The sequence below is a fragment of the Adiantum capillus-veneris genome, chromosome 1 (genome assembly GCF_014529385.1).
Source record: "Adiantum capillus-veneris isolate H3 chromosome 1, ASM1452938v2, whole genome shotgun sequence".
Lineage (NCBI taxonomy): Eukaryota > Viridiplantae > Streptophyta > Polypodiopsida > Polypodiales > Pteridaceae > Adiantum > Adiantum capillus-veneris.
This window is the reverse complement of record NC_140931.1, coordinates 21391639-21410430: the sequence shown is the minus strand read 5'-3', so window position 1 is coordinate 21410430 and position 18792 is coordinate 21391639.

Here is an 18792-nt window from a genome sequence, read left to right as displayed (position 1 = left end):
AAAAGAGGGCCTCTTTGTGGTCCACATCCGATTCTCATAATTGGGTACCGAGCTACAGAATACGGTTAGAAAAAGACATAACTGGAATACCATTTTTCTTGAGGTTACGCCAATCTTCTTTCAATCGCGCTAAGTACTGAGGTGGCATGAACCGTGCCGTGAGCTTGTCTTGGAAGTCGGCCTGATTGAAAAAAAGGGGCATGCCTTCCTCAGCTTCCTCTAGGTGCACGAACAATTGTGCCTCTTGCCACGCTTGATACCAATTAATGGCATCACTGGCAAGATACATGGCTACCGCCGTCAAAACTTTGTTATTCCCTATTTTCTTAGTTGTTGCAAAGTAAGCATTAAATTGATGCAGCCAAGAATGAATAAAAATAGCATCCATCTTATTGCTATACGTACTGAACATCAACTTCTCAGTGATTGGGTTGTTGGAATCTGCATCTCTACTTGTGCTACCTGATGAAGTGCCAATGTCCTTGATTGGCTCGGATTTTGATGTGAGTCCTTGGACCAAATCTTGCTTGCATTGGTCTCTCTGTGCCTCACACTCTAACTCCATAGTTGCTCGCCTTTCTTATGTTGCCAAGCACGCTTTCTCATGCTCACGTTGCATGGATGTCTTTCTTTCTTCTAAGGTGGCACGTTGCACCTCCTATTGTAGCATCATCTTCATCATCAATTTAACCAAATCCTCCCTAACATATGGTGCAATCGGTGGCGTAGATGGGGATGGGGGAGGATTGGGGAACAATCCTCCTGGTGTAGAAACTTCTTCTTCTCCTACTTCACTCTCTTCACCTTCACGCAAAGTATCCATTTCGCTTTGGGTGATGACTATACATATCTTGAGTACTTGAGTTCTTGAGGTACTTGGGTTCTTAGCTTCCAATCGGTGTTTGAGAAGGCATTTCTCTTACCTGAGCTCAACTCTTCCCTACGGGCACACTCCTTGGTGGCCTTGCACAAAGCGAGGGTGTCTCTCAGATGCAATCACATACGCTTGCATCTTGAAGACAAGGGCCAAATGCAATCATGTACACTTGCACATTTGATATGGACAAAAGAATTTTCGATGGTATTGTTAGTCAGGGGTTGTTGAAAGAAAACATTGTGCTTGGAACTTCCTTGGTTGATATGTATGCCAAATGTGGTGCACTTCATAGAGCACAAAAAGTGATTGAGGAGCTTTCCTTTGTGGTATGTCGTCTCTTTGGAATGCAGTGATTGGGATATGCCCAACTTGGGTAGTGCAAAGAAGTTGTGGGTTTTTTTCGTCGGATGCAAAGTGAGGGTGTCTCTCTAGATGCAAACATGTACTCTTGCACATTAGGAAGGGAATGGGGTCTAAGGGGGCCTCTTTATTTTCAATGGGATTAGAAAGGAGATTATGGAAGGGGCAAATGGGTGGATGCCATGTGGACTGAAATGGTGGGTATGGCAGGGCCTAAAAGTAAGTGGCCAAACTTGTAGTCTTCTATAAAATATAAAGAGAGAATCTCTTATAAATTCAAAAAACTAAACTTCTCTCTAAATAGCTGACAAAAACCAATCCTTTCTCTCTCTAGTGATGGCCAATTTCTCCCCCCCTCTCCTAAAAGGGGGTCCCTCCAATAACGTGCTGATCATTTGCTCCCCCTCTCTCTACTGTACCATCTCTCACTTCTCTTCACTTCACCTTGCAAGTTGCTTCTCTTTCCTTCCTTTCAGTTTTCCCTCCCAAAAGCTCTGCAACAAAAGTTTGAACCTCCTTTCCCTCCACAAGCTTACTGCATTCTTGAGGGCTGCATTCTCCACAAGCTGAAGTTCTCCATTTCTCCAGGGGCCTCACTAAACACCTCTAGTTAAATGTAAAGATCTACAATATATCCTTTTGCTAGATCATCCATCTTTCTTTTCTCAACAGGTTTCCTTCTCCTTCTCCATTAAGCTCTCTAGAGAGGATCTACTTCCCTCTCAAGCTTTGCAACATTATCTTCCCCATTAAGCCAACAAGTAGGTGGAGCAGTATAACAGTAAGTGGAATCCTTCCTCTTTGTGTACCATCAAGAATCTTGCTCTTTATACATCTGAGAACATGGATGTACAATGTCTAATCATAAGTGTTTGTCTATAGGTTGTGCCACTATTCCCCATGGCATCATCATGTACTCGATGACCTAGGAGTGTCATTGACTCCACTTCATGCAGCAATGTACAAGACAACAATGGATATTGGGTGACGATGGAGTTCAAACAAATGATGTGGGTGACAATGCAGCTCATCTCAAGAGGTGAACACAAGATCTCAAGGGGACACATGGCTTTTCAAGCACACCATTGGAAGGGAAGAATCATGGAGTTCAAGAAAACACAAGACGGCAAGAAGCTTGTGAAGGTGTAGTATGTGTATGTTGCTTCACAACTGAAGCTAGAGACAATAGTGGCTCCATCGAGGTTTCCTACAAATTGTAATTCTACTCCTCTTTCAAATTTTCTGATTATCTATTTAGTTTTTTTGCCTTGTGTGTTTGCTTTTGATGATTGTAATATTTCCATTGCTTGTTCATGTTTGCAAATGTTTTTCCATCCGATTTTGTAGAGTGGAGCCAACAAAGTCCTTCACGGGAACTTTTGAGGCCATGCACAGTGAGCTTGGCAAGTTGCTCTATGTTGGTTGTCCATCCTGTGATCTTGCCTCATGTGACATTTTTTTTATAATCATACTTATGTCACACCTAGGCAAAATGGGTATGATAATCTTTCTCCGGTTCACTCGCCAAACTTGGAGAGTTTGAAATGGCCTAAGCCAGATAGTGCCTTGATTGCAACAACCAAAAGCAGAATGACGTGGATGTGCAAGCAGCAATGAAGTTCATGTATGGTTTCCACAAAGCCACGGTAACATGGTTCATGTCTCTTCATGTGTTTGTGTTTATATTTTGACTTCAGAGTGTTCACACGACAACAACAATGTGGACATGCAAAGGGGGAAGTGCGATCTACGAATTCCTTGCAACTAGATCGGAAACTATGGTGTTCAACCACCAAGGAGATAGAATCAAGTGATCTATAGTTGCTGACAATGTGGTGTTCAGATACCATATTGTGAAGCAAAGCTTGTCGATGGTCTTTCCCTATAGAAGATGGAAGCTAACGATGGGAGAATGGGAGGCACTAGACTTTGAGGTTGCTGCTAGAGAATCAATTGACTTGCAAATATGCCTCCACAATGATGTAGCGCACCACATTACAGTGAATAATGACTGGCACCTCAGTCACCTTCGCAAGTATCTTAATTTCAAATATACCTTGCCCAAGTAATATCTCTTTGTAATCAATGAAAAGGTTGTTCACTCAAGAAAAGATAAGAGCTTTATGTGTGAGAACGTTCCATTTCCAGGATGTATTTTTGTAAAAACTTGTAACTGTCAGGGATTTTGCTCCCATTAATACATACGGTGTTTTCAATCTCGTTTTTGCGTATACTTGTTTATTCTCAACTTGTTCAAGCTTTCGATTGAAATGTGCAATTTCTTTGATATTGACCACAAATGTTCTCAATCTTGATGTCTTTCAATTCTTTGTCTCGTGATTTTGTTTAAAATTATAGTTTTAAGTTATTTTGAGGTTAATTTTAAGTGATTTTCAAAAAGTGACTTTGGGTATATAAGTGACTTTCTAGGTTTTAAAATTCATTTCTCACATTCACAAAACTCTAGCTTTGAGCTCTCTTCGCATCTTCTTCACGAAAAAACCCATGGCAACGTCTATTGATGCACTTCTCACACAATTGAAAAAGGTAGGACTTGCAGATTGAGCACATGAACTACTCACTGTGTTCGAGGGGACAATTGACATGCAAGCCACTGCCAACCTTCATGCAGAGGCATTCGAAAGCTTTCTTGACTACATGGTGCAACACATGGAAGAATATGCCATAATCTTCGAGGGATCTAACACGGTGTGGTTGCCAGTAGATTTCCTGAAGCATCTCTATGCAGACGACAAAAACTTTTGGTTTTGCTTGTTGAGGTTTATTAAAGGCCTCACGGAACATGACTACAAGATAGAGAATGAAGATGATCTCGTAGATTTGGGCATGGGGTGCAATAGGCACCCAATTTATTTCTTGTGACATGGTTCTGGTCCTACTTATGCTTGAGGGAATGGATAAAGGAAAATCAAAGGAAAAGGTCAACCAAAGACCATCTGTGACCATTGTGGAGGAATCAAATGAAGTTATCAAAGAGATTGATGAGTAGACTGAAGCATCGATGGCAATCTTCCTCTTGCAAGATCCCAGTTCCACTAAGGAGGAAGATCGGATGATAGAGGGAGATGAGGTGATGGAGGTCCCAGACCTCCAAATTTTCACTTTGCATGAAGTGGTGGTGGATGATAATCACTTTTTGTTCCTTGACGATGACAAGAGCAAACGCAAAATGAACCCGACGGCCTCTATGCTAGGACCTTGCATGCCAAACTTGTCACACGGGGAGTGAATAGGGGGTACCACCTAGCTTTGAGCGGCTAGGACACGGACAACAACGATTCAAATAACACTAATACAACACACCATAGAGAGAGAGAGAGAGAGAGAGAGAGAGAGAGAGAGAGAGAGAGAGAGAGAGAGAGAGACAAAGACATAGACAACGAAAACCCCTCAGGATGAGAGGGAAACTTGATTCAAAGTGGTATTTACAGAAACCTTAGTTTTGACAAGATGGCGACCGTGGTGATAGAGTGAGACAGAGAGTCTATAGTGCATTCTCTATGGAAAATTCCATATGTACAAAGACCCTACTCCTGTTTGTTGTTACCCTTGGATTCAGTGTGTGTGCATAGCTTCCTTCTCAAGTGCTAACTCCCAAGTGTAGCACCTGATAGTAACCTCTCAATGTTCTTTTATAGGTGCATGCTTCATTAGTTTAGGATAATCTGATTAGGTTAGGGCCTTAATTAGAAGAGACAAAGCAAGGAGCCGGGTCCCAGATGGTTGACCCTTGCTTTGTTTTAGGAGAACTTTAAGATGATATCTCCTAGGTGGGCCTTTATGACCATCACCTAGAGAGAGGTGGCAATATACAAATGTTTTTATACAAGGTTTTGGCTTTAAAATGGAAAAATAGATTACCCTATGGATGTGTACTATGGAGATATATCGTGGACAATATTTCAGTGAATGGTGGGCTTTGCTGGTGCATTGGTGTAGCCCATTTGTCACAGTTAGCAACTAGCCAACTCAGATACCATTTTTTGGAGCTCTCATTGTAAAAACATTTATTGTTTTGATAAATCAAGAATATTGTAACTCCTATTTTTTGGATAGACTTTGTAATTGATGAGCTAGGGCTACAAGCTTCAAGATTGTATCAACCTATCTTTAGTTAGAGCTCTTAGATTATAATTTTTGACCACCAAAAACCTTGGCTAAGGTACAAAAGCCAATTTTTGTAACTTATTTTAAAACTTTTGGATAATGAAATACACAGCGTGAGCTAATGACAATCAGTTCTCTCCTTCTCACGCTTCCTACTCCCTCCCCGATTGTCACATTGAAGTCACGTCTGTTGTGTTGCAACTGCAGGTAAGAGCTCTACATATTGAGGTAAGCATTTCACAGTATTTTGTAGTCGTTAGGATGTTAAGGATGCGCAGGCTCATGCATTGATTGCATTGTTTGTGAAGCGCACCATTGTTCCTCACATCCGTTCAGCAAAATCTGCCAAACAGGATTGGGATATTTTGGCTGGTCTTTATGCAAGTCGCAATGAGGCTAAAATTGCTTTGCTGTGTATAGAGCTGGAGTCAAAAATTATGCATGAGGAAGATGATATGGACACTTTCCTTGCTAGTGTCAAAGATATCAATGAGCAACTTATTTCTACAGGTGAAGTCATTTCAGACAGTTCCCTTGTGCAGACTGTTCTTGATGCCTTACCAGATTCTTACCAGACTTTTTCTAGTACTTAGAGACTTATGACCCAAGGAAATCCTGAAGTTGTCAAGTTTGATGCATTATGCACATTGCTATTGCAAGAGTCACTTTCCAAAAAAAACAGGACTAGACAGCGTGCAGTTGAACAGGCTTTTATTGCTTCTCAAAGAAAGGGTGGTAACAGCAATGCAACCACTTCTTATGGTTCTGCTGCGAGTGGCAAAAATACTGTTACTAATGCTTCTGCTGGCAACACTTCGTCTGGAAATTCTGGTGATAAGGGCAAAAAGAAGATGCGTTGCCATTATTGTGAAGCTAATGATCACTTGATCAAGCAATGTCCTAAGTTGAAGGCAAAAGAGGCTAAGAAGAAAGAGGGTGGTTCCACTGCAAATGCTGGTTCCACTACAAATGCAGCCATTGTTGAGTCTTCTGTAAAAGGAGACTGTAATGCTGATGGTGATGCAGAATGGGCTTTTAGTGCAGAGTGCACTTACAATCCTACTGTCCATGATGCATGCTTGTCAGTTGCTGCAGATTCACATGTGTGGTATTTCCACAGTGGTGCTACAAAGCATATTACCTCACATCGTGAATTCTTTACCTCTCTCGAGTCTATCCCTCATGGGAATTCAGTCACTTGTGCCAACAATGCCTCTTATCCATTCAGGGAGTTGGAAAGATTGTGCTTACTGCTGCTAATGGCGGTTCTTTCACACTTGTTGATGCACTTTATGTACGAAGAATCTCTTGTCTGTATCCGCACTTGCTAGACTTGGACTTGAAGTCAAATTTGTGGATGACAGATGTACAGTTCATGATCTCAGTTTTGGTGAGATGAAATTGTTGCATCTTGCCTTTTGTGCCGTGGGATGTATAAGCTCACTTTGTATGAAAAGTGTGGACAAAATTTTGCAAATGCTGTTGCAGATTCAAGGGCTATTTCAGATGCAAAACTTTGGCATACACGTTTTGGTCATCTGAATTTTACCAGTTTGCTGCGTTTGCAAAAATCTGATATGGTTGCTTCTTTGCCGCCTCTTGAAGCACCTGTCAAACATGTTTGTGAAGGCTGTATTTTGGGTAAGATGCAGCGTTCTAAGTTTCCAAAGAATGGTTCAGTTAGGGCCACATGCAAGTTATAAATTGTGCATAGTGATGTTTGTGGGCCCATGCAAACTCCATCCTTGGGAAATTACCTGTACTTCGTGACTTTCATTGATGATTACTCGAGGCATACATGGGTATTTCCTCTTAAAGAGAAGTCCGAAGTTTTTATGTGCTTCAAACAATTTCTGGCTATGGCTGAAAATGTCTCGAAATGTACTATGGGCACCCTCCGTTCCGATCGAGGGGGGGAGTATATGTTTCATGAATTTAATGAATTTCTGGCTAGTTGTGGGATAAAACACCAATGTACAGTGCCTTATACACCACAACAAAATGGTGTTGCTGAGAGGAAAAACAGGTCACTGACGGAAATGGCACAATGTATGGTCAAAAGTCAAGCTTTGCCGCATTCTTTTTGGCTTGAGGCCATCATGTGTGCCACTTATGTACTTAATAGGCGTACTACAAAAGCTTTGCAGTCTATTACTCCATATGAAGCATGGCATGATAGAAAGCCTTCTATTGAGCACATACGTGTTTTTGGCTGTTTGGCATATGCCTTGGTGCCACAAGTGCAGCGCAAAAAATTAGATGATAAGACTATCAAATGTATTTTTGTTGGTTATAGTGCTGAAAGCAAAGGTTACAGGTTGTATCATCCGCAAACAAAACGTATTTTGATTTCTTGGAATGTAGTGTTTGTGGAAGACTCTGTTCAGCCCTTGCTGTCATGTACTAGAGACACTAATGTAAGCTCACAGGACATTTATGACACTTTGTTGCCTCTTTTCAATGGTGGAAATACGAATGTAAGCTCCAATGAGGCAAATGTACAGCCTATGGGGGTTTCTAAAAATGTTCTAGATCAGCCTATTACTGATGCAGATGTACATGATGTACTTGATGAGGAACGGGCTGAAAATGAGCAGGCTAGAGGTATGCCAAAATGGCTGGTGCACCCTTTGCGTGACAGTAAATTGGATACACCTTTGTCTAGTAGTACTCGTTCAGGCTCTCACCATGCATCATATGCATCAGATTGTTATTCTTTGGCTGTGTCTAGCTTACATGATGTTAAAGAGCCTCTGTCTTTTGATGAAGCACAAAATTCAAAAAATTGGATGGTTGCCATGCAATTAGAATATGATGCACTCATAAAAAATGACACATGGACTTTATGTGATTTTCCTCCTGGCAAAAAGGCCATTTGTAAGAAGTGGGTTTACAAGTTGAAACGCAAGCCAGATGGTGAGATTGATCGCCATAAGGCTCAACTTGTTGCAAAGGGTTATGCACAACAAAAAGGCATAGATTATGAAGAAACTTTTTCTCCCACTTGTCGTATGACTACTGTGCGTTTTCTATGTGCATTGGCAGCTCATTTTGGTTGGGATGTACATCAATTGGACATTGTTACTGCTTTCTTGAATGGTGACATATTTGAGAAGGTTTATGTAACACAGCCTCGCGGTTTTGTCATAAAAGGACAAGAGGACAAAGTGTGCAAATGTAACAAGGCTTTGTATGGGTTGAAGCAATCTCCTCATACTTGGTATGAGAAAGATGACACTCATTTGGTCAAACAAGGCTTTCGTAACAGCCCAACAGAAAGCACATTGTATGTAAAGCGTGAGGGTGATTTACTTCTCATTGTGGTTCTTTCTGTTGATGATTGGCTGATCACTGAACCAAATGAGAGACATATTGCTGAATTTAAGGCTGATTTGAATGCTACTTTCAAGATGAAAGATTTGGGGCTGTTGCATCATTACTTGGGTATACAGTTTAAGCAGTGTGATGGTGGTATTGCCTTGTGTCTGAAAAGTTACATAGAGACATTGCTATGTAAGTTTGGACTTGAGGATTGCAAACCTATTTCCACTCCCATGGAAACATGTTTGAAGTTGAGTCTACATGATGCTGGCGATCCTGCTGATGTCACTCTTTACCAAACTGCTGTTGGCTGCCTCATATATGTATGCAACACGAGGCCGGATATTCAGTTTGCAGTCTCACAGGTCAACAGATTTATGCATAGCCCAGGGTCTAAGCATTGGCAGGCTATCAAGAGGATTTTCCGCTACCTTAGTGGCACTTTACATCTTGGCTTGTTTTATCCCAAGCGGGGATCATTGTCGCCAGACTTACATGCTTTTTCAGACTCAGATTGGGCCGGTTGTTTTGACAGAAGAGTGTCCACAAGTGGGTTTTTGTTTCATGCTTGGCAGTTCATGTATATCATGGTTGAGCAAGAAGCAACCTACTGTGGCCACTTCGAGTTGTGAGGCTGAGTACAGGGCAGTCTTCACAGCTACGGTTGAGTGTGTATGGCTCAGATGCCTTATGGCTGATTTGGGTGTTGGACATGACACTGCCAACACTATCTACACTAACAGTCAGAGTGCATTGGCAGTTGCGAGGAACCCAGTTTTTCATGCTCGCACAAAGCACATTGCTGTGCATTACCACTATGTCAGGGAGAGGCTCTCAACAGGAGAGATCAGCTTGGCCTATGTGCCAACACAGAACAACCTTGTAGATCTTTTCACAAAGGCATTGTCTCGTGAGAAGCTTGAATCTTTCCGCAAAGCTTTGGGCTTACTCCCCTGTGTGGACTGATCATGTCCTCAGGGCATGACACTTCCCTTTACTCGTGTGCCAGATCTCGTTCACCGCATCACTCCAAGGGGGATTTGTTACCATGTACATTTAAGACCATATTAGGTAAAGTGGGAAAATCCCAATTCCCAGGTTGGACAACTTTCAATATATCATGTACAAAATATAGAGATTTTGTCAAAAATTTGACTTTTCTTAAGGTCTCATTCCACTTTATGCACATACAATACACAATGAAAACAACTAAAATACCATGGTTTCAATCAGTTGGGTTATTAGGAGACGCGTATATTGCATCCATTATCGTTGTCTATGTTCTACTGTCCTACCTACAACTTATCTCAACATGGAGAGCTTGGTTTCTAGGTCCACCACTTGTCCAAGTTAATGTAAAAGTGACGCAAGGTTCACAACTTGTGAAAGCAAGGATCCATTGAGGAATACAATCCACTTGGCTATTTTTCTTTACTTTACTGCATGTGACATTCAAGCAAGGTCCACTTCTAATCTAGAACTTTTTAATTTGAGGCATGGGGCATACATAAAATATGTAGCATATGCTCTATTGCCTCATAGGAAGGTTGGTTTTAAGGTGCACTTATTCAGGCTAGCCTATCTTGGAGAAATGATGGAGGTTTCTTCTCTCCTTATTTCAATGGAGACTAGCTTGGACAAATGGTGGACCTTTGCTTCTCTCTATGTTTCAATAGAGTTAGATTGGACAAGTGGTGACCTTGGAACAAAACCCCCATGTAAAACATATCATGGGTATTCCAAGTGATTAGAAAGATTACCATTTAAGATATAACCTTATAGGTTGGACAACTGGAGCCTAGCTTGGAGAATGGTGGACCTTTGATTCTCTCCATGTTTCAATGGAGCCTATCTTGAAGAAATGGTGGAGCTTGCTTCTGTCCATGTTTCAATGGAGCCAAGCTTGGACAATTGGTGGACCTTTGCTTCTCTCTATGTTTCAATAGAGTTAACTTAGACACGTGGTGGATCTTCAAACTAAACCAACTACTATCAATGTTTCCTAGCTTGGACAAGTGGTGGAGTGTTTCTCCTCTCCATGTTTCAATGGATCTTAGCTTGGACAAGTGTTGGACCTTAAAACAAAAACCCCATGTACAACATAGCATGGAATTTCTAGATTTCAATGGAGTCTAGCTTTAACAAACGGTGGAGCTTGCCTTCATCCATGTTTCAATGAAACTATCTTGGACAAGTGGTGGACCTTCTATTATTATCCCATGCCTAGTTTAGACAACCGGTACACTTTGTAGCTCTAAAGGTTGAACGAGTGGTGGAGCCTTGTTTCTATCCATGTTTTAATGGATCCTAGCTTGGACAAGTGGTGGACCTTGGAAAAAAGCTTCCATCTACAACATATATGAGGTTTTCCATGTTTTAATTGAACCTATCTTGGACAAATGGTGAAGCTTGCTTCTCTCCATGTTGATTTTGGAACTACCTTAGACAAGTGGTGGAGCTTTTCTTTTCTACTCTTCATAATACAATGAAGTATAGGCTGATTACATGGTGAATCTTAAGGCCAAACCTCCCATTTTACTAGAGATGATAGGGTGGACAAGTGGGTCAACCTTCTATCATTTCTCCATGACTATATTAGACAATTAGTAGACCTAGCATCTCTCTATGTTGTCTAGAGATGAGCTTGGACAAGTGATGGACCCTGCTTCTCTCTTCCCTTGGTTTACTAGTTTGAAGACTCAGTATATATACTTTCTTAGATCTATCTTGAACAAGTGGTGGACCATGTATCCACAATATTAATCCATTACAAAAAAGTATACGAAAAAATAACATAGGAATCTTGGTTTGAAGGTCAAGCAATTAGGTTCCAAATGCAGATAATAATACATTTTCCACTCATAAAAAAAGAAAGTTAAATATGTTATTCATACCAAATTGACAAAGATAACGTCCAAGAATTCTAGCTTTGCATCTTGTTAGATCTAAACCTTCATCAAGGCGACATGCATGTATACATCAACTTTCAAGCCATTCAAGAATACATGCACTTAGATTCCATAGTTTTCTTTTCAAAGTCTTTTAGGTTCTAAAACTCTTTTACATAAAGGATGTAATGATAAAATTCTTGAAGCAAACATTTGTGCCCAAGAAAAAGATCCCTCTCACATATTTAAAGTCCATGAATTCTCTAATCCACACTTACAAGTTTTATTTTGACATCAAACATCAATTCTCTCCTAGTTACAAATAAATGCAACCTCGATATGAATTGACAAAAAATGAATTTCTTTTACTATATGATCCAACATAGGCCCCAGTCAAATAAAAAATGAGTCCCCAAAAATTTGGGTGCACTCTAGCAATACATCAGAGTCCCCTTACAATAGGATGCACTCCAATAGTACATTGAAGGCCCCTTAGAGTAGGGTGCACTCCATTGAAGTGTTCATAAAATTGACACACCTTTGTTTTTTTTTAAAAATACTATATCAAATTATACAAATGTTGAAAGATACACACTAGAATAAAGAAAGCATCTTATGGCCATATTTATTCAATGATTTCGTGTTGACAAGTACACACTAAGGACATAATTTGTCTCAAAATCACTGTACTGATTTACAATTGTGTTGTATGAATAGACTCTCTTATCTCTTGCATACAACCATCCTACCAACCATGGAATTATTGTTCTCTTCAAGAAGTTTTGAAGTTGCTCGGAAGTTTTCCTCCACATCTTTGGAAATATAAGATGTGTCCCTGGCATATTCCAGATCACCCTATATGGAGTGTCATCAAAAATTAAGGTATTGTTTGCATCCAAATCCTCAAATATCTTCCAAATATCACTCAAATTTTTGTGATAAACCCTTGTAGATCCTAACATGATATGTGGATTTTGGAAATTTTTGTTACTCATAAACACCTTGTACTTGGTATATTGCTTAGAAAAACATTTTTGTGTGATGCGTTGCACCCTTGTTAAGTTATAGCAACTCCATATCCATAGCTCAAAGTATTCAACACAAAAATCCAAAAAACTTTGTGCGTCTGTTCGCACCACATGATAAAATTCATCTTTATCCTCCACAAGTCGCATGTGTTGAGCCCAAGCTGGCATAGAATCTCCATGTTTCATTTCAATTGTCTTGAGAAGTAACCCCTCTAGATCCAGGATAAGTACTCTTTTGATGTCCTTGAAAGCAAGTGGTAGGTGATAAGGAGGTGGTTGATTCCTTGGGCAAGGTCTTGGATGAGGTTGGATGGGTAATTCAATAGTTTTCTTCAATTTATGCCACAGTATAGCCAATCCATTTTTCTGTAATGATTCTGAAATTAAAGAACAAGAAAACTTAATGCAAACACAACAATAGACATGAGTTTTACATTGTCTACCCTAAGGTTTTATTAGATACCAAAATCCATCTATGATCTACTCATTAATAGAAACAAAGTCAAATTAAAATCCTGACTCTTTTTTATGCTACACTCTCTCTTAGTCTCAATACCATGGAGTTCAACTAGACTTAAGTCAACTAATAACTACTACTTGTTGTTAAAGGTATGCTTGAATTGCATAAGGCTTAACCAATGCTCTAGTGTAGAATGGGATTTAGGTCTCAAGGTCTACCACTTATCCAAGCAAAGATCCATTTAGATATGGAAACCAAATTTTTCTTAATATAATGATATAGAGTGGACAAGTGGTGAATCCTGAGACCAAACCACTCATGCTACTAGGGATAATAGGTTGGAGGAGTGGTGGACCTTGAATGTAAACCCCCCATGTACAAAGTATCATGGGTTTTGGGTATTTCAATGGAGCTTAGCATCTTGGAGACATGGTGGAGCTTACTTCTCTCCATGTTTCACTGGAGCCTATCTTGGATAAATGGTGGAGCATCATTCTCTCCATGTTTCAATGGAGCCTAGCTTGGACAAGTGGTGGACCTTTGTTTCTCTCTATGTTTGAACAGATTTAGCTTGGACAAGTGGTGGACCTTTGTTTCTCTCTATGTTTGAACAGATTTAGCTTGGACAAGTGGTGGACCTTGGAACAAAACCCCCATGTAAAACATATCATGGACATTACAAGTGGTGAGAAAAAATACCATTCAATATATAACCTTATAGGTTGGACAAGTGGTGGATCTTAACACCCAATTATTCTTAATATAATGACATAGAGTGGACAAGTGGTGAATCTTGGGACCAAACCTACTAGGAAAAGTAGGTTGGACAAGTGGTGGACCTTGAATGCAAACCCCCCATGTACAAAATATCACTCATGCTACTAGGAATAATTTGTTATTAAGGTCCATGTTTCAATGGAGCTTAGCTTGGACAAGTGGTGGACCTTTGTTTCTCTCTACGTTTCAATAGAATTAGGTTGGACAAGTGGTGAACCTTGGAACAAAACCCCCATGTAAAGCATGTCAAGGGCATTACAAGTGGTGAGAAAAAATACCATTCAAGGTATAACCTTATAGGCTGGACAAGTGGTGGACCTTAACACCCAATTCCTCTTAATATAATGACATAGAGTGGAAAAGTGGTGAATCTTGAGACCAAACCTACTTGGGATAATAGGTTGGACAAGTGGTTGACCTTGAATGTAAATCCCCCATGTACAAAATACCATGGGTTTTGTGTATTTCAATGGAGCTTAGCATCTTGGAGACATGGTGGAACTTACTTCTCTCCATGTTTTAATGGAGCCTATCTAGGAGAAATGGTGGACGTTCCTTCCCTCCATGTTTCAATGGAGCCTAGCTTGGACAAGTCGTGGACCTTTGTTTCTTTTTATGTTTGAATATGGTTAGCTTGGACAAGTGGTGGATCTTGGAATGAAACTCCCATGCAAAACATATCATGGGCATTTCAAGTGGTGAGAAAGGATACCATTTAAAATTTAACCTTATAGGTTGGACAAGTGGTGGACCTTAACACATTGTTCTTCTTAATATAATGACATCGAGTGTACAAGTGGTGAATCTTGAAACCAAACCACTCATGCTACTAGGGATAATAGGTTAAACAAGTGGTGGGCCTTGAAATAAAACCCCCTAGAGTGTTTCAATGGAGCGTAGCTTGGAAACATCGTAAAGCTTGCTTCTCTCTATGTTTCAATGGAGCCTATCTTGGATAAATGGTGGAGCATCATTCTCTCGATGTTTCAATGGAGCCTAGCTTGGACAAGTGGTGGACCTTTGTTTCTCTCTATGTTTGAATAGAGTTAGCTTGGAAAAGTGGTGGACCTTGGAACAAAACCCCCATGTAAAACATATCATGGGCATTACAAGTGGTGAGAAAAAATACCATTCAATATATAACCTTATAGGTTGGACAAGTGGTGGACCTTAACATCCAATTATTCTTAATATAATGACATAGAGTGGACATAGAGTGGACAAGTGGTGAACTTGGGACCAAACCTACTAGGGAAAATAGGTTGGACAAGTGGTGGACCTTGAATGTAAACCCCCCATGTACAAAATATCACTCATGCTACTAGGCACAATTTGGTATTAAGGTCCATGTTTCAATGGAGCCTAGCTTGAAAATTTGCTGGACCTTTGTTTCTCTCTATGTTTCAATAGAGTTAGCTTGGACAAGTGGTGGACCTTGGAACAAAATCCCCATGTAAATCGTGTCATGGGCATTACAAGTGGTGAGAAAAAATACCATTCAAGCTATAACATTATAGGTTGGACAAGTGGTGGACCTTAACACCCAATTCCTCTTAATATAATGACATAGAGTGGACAAGTGGTGAATCATGAGACCAAACCTACTAAGGATAATAGGTTGGACAAGTGGTGGACCTTGAATGTAAACCCCCCATGTACAAAATATCATGGTTATTGGGTATTTCAATGTAGCCTAGCATCTTGGAGACATGGTGGAGCTTACTTCTCTCCATGTTTCAATGGAGCCTATCGAGGAGAAACGGTGGAGGTTCCTTCACTCCATGTTTCAATGAGCCTATCTTGGACAAGTGGTGGACTTTTCTTTCTCTATATGTTTTAATAGAGTTAGCTTGGACAAGTGGTGGAACTTGGAATGAAACCCCCATGTAAAACATATCATGGGAATTTCAAGTGGTGAGAAAGGATACCATTTAAGATATAACCTTATACGTTGGACAAATGGTGGACCTTAACACATAGTTCTTCTTAATATAATGACATAGAGTGTACAAGTGGTGAATCTTGAGACCAAAACACTCATGCTACTAGGGATAATAGGTTGGGCAAGTGGTGGACCTTGAATGTAAACCCCTCATGTATAAAATATTATGGGTTTTGGGTATTTCAATGGAGCCTAGCTTGGAGACATGGTGGAGATTGCTTCTCTCAATGTTTCAATGGAACCTATCATGGAGAAATGGTGGATCATCCTTCTCTCCATGTTTCAATGGAGCCTATCTTGGACAAGTGGTGGACCTTTGCTTCTCTCTATGTTTCAATAGAGTTAGCTTGGACAAGTGGTGGATCTTGAAACAAAACCCCTTTGTAAAACATAGCATGGGCATTACAAGTGATGAGAAAAAATATCATTCAAGATATCAGCTTATAGGCTGGACAAGTGGTGGACCTTAACACTCAGTTCTTCTTAATATAATGACATAGAGTGGATAGTGGTGAATCTTAAGACCAAACCACTCATGCTTCTAGGTATAATAGGTTAGACAAGTGGTAGACCTTGAATGTAAACACCCCATGTACAAAAGATCATGGTTTTAGGGTGTTTCAATGGATCCTAGCATCTTGGAGACATGGTACATCTTGACTCTCTCCATGTTTGAATGGCACCTATCTTGGAAAAATGATGGAGGTTACTTCTCTCCACGTTTCAATGGAGCCTAGCTTTGACAAGTGGTGAACCTTTGCTTCTCTCTATGTTTCAATAGAGTAAGCTTGGACAAGTGGTGGACCTTTGCTTCTCTCTATGTTTGAATAGAGTTAGCTTGGACAAGTGGTGGACCTTGGAATGAAACCCCCATGTAAAACACATCATGGGAATTTCAAGTGGTGAGAAAGGATACCATTTAAGATATAACCTTATAGGTTGGACAAGTGGTGGACCTTAACACATAGTTCTTCTTAATATAATGACATAGAGTGTACAAGTGGTGAATCTTGAGACCAAACCACACGTGCTACTAGGGATAATAGGTTAGACAAGTGGTGGACCTTGAAATAAAACCCCCTATGTACAAAATATAATGGTTTTAGGGTATTTAAATGGTTCCTAGCTTGGAGACATGGTGGAGCTTGCTTCTCCCCATGTTTCAATGAAGCCTATCTTGGAGAAATGGTGGAGCATCCTTCTCTCCATGTTTCAATATAGCCTAGCTTGGATAAGTGGTGGACCTTTGGTTCTCTCTATGTTTCAATAGAGTTAACTTGGACAAATGGTGGACATTGAAACAAAACCCCCATGTAAAACATATCATGGGTAGTTCAAGTTGTGAGAAAAAATACCATTTAAAATATAACCTTATAGGTTGGACAAGTGGTGGACCTTAACACCCAATCCTTTCTAATACAATGACATAGAGTGGACAAGTGGTGAATCTTGAGACCAAACCTATCAAGCTACTAGAGATACTAGGTTGGACAAGTGGTGGACCTTGAATGTACATCCCCTATGTACAAAATATCATGGGTTTAGGGTGTCTCAATGGAGTCTAGCATATTGGAGACATGGTGGAGCTTGCTTCTCTCCATGTTGCAAGTGGTGGACCTTCAATTATTTTCCCATACCTAGTTTAGACAACCCATACACTTTGCAACTCTAAAGGTTGGATGAGTGGTGGAGCTTTGTTTATTTCCATGTTTTAATGGATCCTAGCTTGGACAAGTGGTCGACCTTGGAAAAAAGTCCCCCCCAGTAAAACATAGCTGAGTTTTTTCATGTTTTAATGGAAGAGAGCTTCGACAAATGGTGCAGCTTGCTTATCTCCATGTGGATTTTAGAACTAGCTTGGACAAGTGGTGGAGCTTTGCTTTTCTACTCTTCATAATACAATGATGTATAGGTTGGTTACATGGTGAATCTTAAGGCCAAACCTCCCATCTTACTAGAGATGATAGGTTGGACAAGTGGTCAATATTCTATCATTTCTCCATGCCTATAATTAGACAATTAGTAGAACTAGCATCTTTCTATGTTGTCTAGAGCTGAGCTTGGACAAGTAGTGGACCTTGCTACACTCTTCGCTTGGTTTATTAGTTTGAAGACTCATTATATATACTTGCTTAGATCTATATACTTACTCATTAGTTAAGTTACAAGTAGGTATGTAATTTGTTAGCCTCAAGGGACTTTGAATATTGAATAGTAAGAAAGTCAAGGACTGGTTTGAAGATCTTTTGCTTATCTAAACTAGACTCTAACTCAATAATAAGTTTCTTAAGTTCCACGAATTGTCCTATCTAGGATCCAAAAGAGTCTTAATTGGTTTGTGCTAGATTCTAACTTCCTTGATGGGGTAGAATCCTAGAAAAATGAGCCACTATAATTTTTACCTTAGCTAAAATGGATTTTCACTTAAACTAAACTGCAATTTGGCACTCTAGTATCTTTGTATCGATGGATTTTAACACTAGGTACATAGTAGTGATATTTAAGTTTCATGTCTCTTCACTTGATCGAGATATGAGACCATACTTTCAAGGTCACCACTTGTCTTACCTAAAGACCAACGTGAGACATGGGAGCAAGAAAGCCATCCGATATTGTTTTAAGAACTATTACATAGAAAATCAATAACTTAAGTAAAGCAAAAGACTTGGATCTTTCACAATTAATAACTTAAGTGAAGCCAAAAAGACTTGGATCTTTGACAGTTTTTTTCAAACTAAAAAAGCACAATCTAATGCTAACAAAACTATAAATCGCAATTAAAAGTTTTGAACAAGAAAAAGATCAGCAATCTTAATAATAAGGATACTTTTCATTTCATTTGATGATTACAAATTAAAAGAAAGTCTCTCAAGAAATTGATAAACAAAAAATGTAGGTGAATGCTTCATTATTTTAAGCAAAAATATCAAAATCTCTATTGATTGAGCTCCATCTAGTAATATCCTTTGTAAGATCCTGTAGGAAGGAATAAAAAGAATGATTTGTTAGAT